Source organism: Sinocyclocheilus grahami, unplaced genomic scaffold (genome assembly GCF_001515645.1).
Source record: "Sinocyclocheilus grahami isolate Dianchi unplaced genomic scaffold, SAMN03320097.WGS_v1.1 scaffold2774.1, whole genome shotgun sequence".
Classification (NCBI taxonomy): Eukaryota; Metazoa; Chordata; class Actinopteri; order Cypriniformes; family Cyprinidae; genus Sinocyclocheilus; species Sinocyclocheilus grahami.
Window position 1 is genome coordinate 76252 of NW_015507951.1, and position 843 is coordinate 77094.

The following is an 843-nucleotide window of genomic DNA, read 5'->3' on the forward strand; positions in this document are numbered from 1 at the left end:
CTGGTTGAGCTTATTGAAACTACGGCAGTTTTGTAATATTTATTTATTTTATCTGACTTTGTCGGCAAAAGAGAGCAGCAATGGGATCAAATTCTGATGGCTTTGCGTCCTTGACTGCACGCCACGGGTGCAAATGTTTATCAGATGAGACCGTGTCAGTGGAAGATTGTTTAATTGCTGCTAGCAATGCAGTTGGTGCTTTGAATATCTTGTCCTCTCTCTCTCTGTCTCTCTCTCTCTCTCTCTCTCCCTCTCTCTCCGCATGTGCGGAGTGTTCGGGAGGATTGTGTGAGTGACTGAGCTGCTAGCAATGCAGTTGGTGCTTTGAATATCTTGTCTGCATCGAGAATGTTTCCAATGTTCCTCCGTTTATTCCAAATGATACACTTGAGCGCATTCTTGCGCGTTATGGCAAGTTAATGGGACCGATTAAAATGATACCGCTTGGTATAAAAAACCCACAATTAAAGCACATCATGTCATTTAGACGTCAAACGTACATGATTTTGAATGCTGAATTTCAAAATCTGGAAGTTGCTGTAAAACTGGCATTGAATGGGAAAGATTATACGATCTTTATCGCTGTTGATTCAATGAAATGTTTTATTTGCAGGAAGCAGGGTCATGTGAGGCTATCGTGTCCTTTAAATATGGAGGCTGAAAAGGAGACGGAAAGTAATTCTGTAGTGGATCAGGTGAATACTGCTGTGGAAAATGACGCTGCAGAAAGTACTGATATAGTACAGCAAGATGAAACCGCTGCTTTACTTAACAGTGGAAAGGGCTCTGATGTGCCTGCACTAGATATTGAAGTTACAGACAGTGCTTCTGTCATTAGTACAC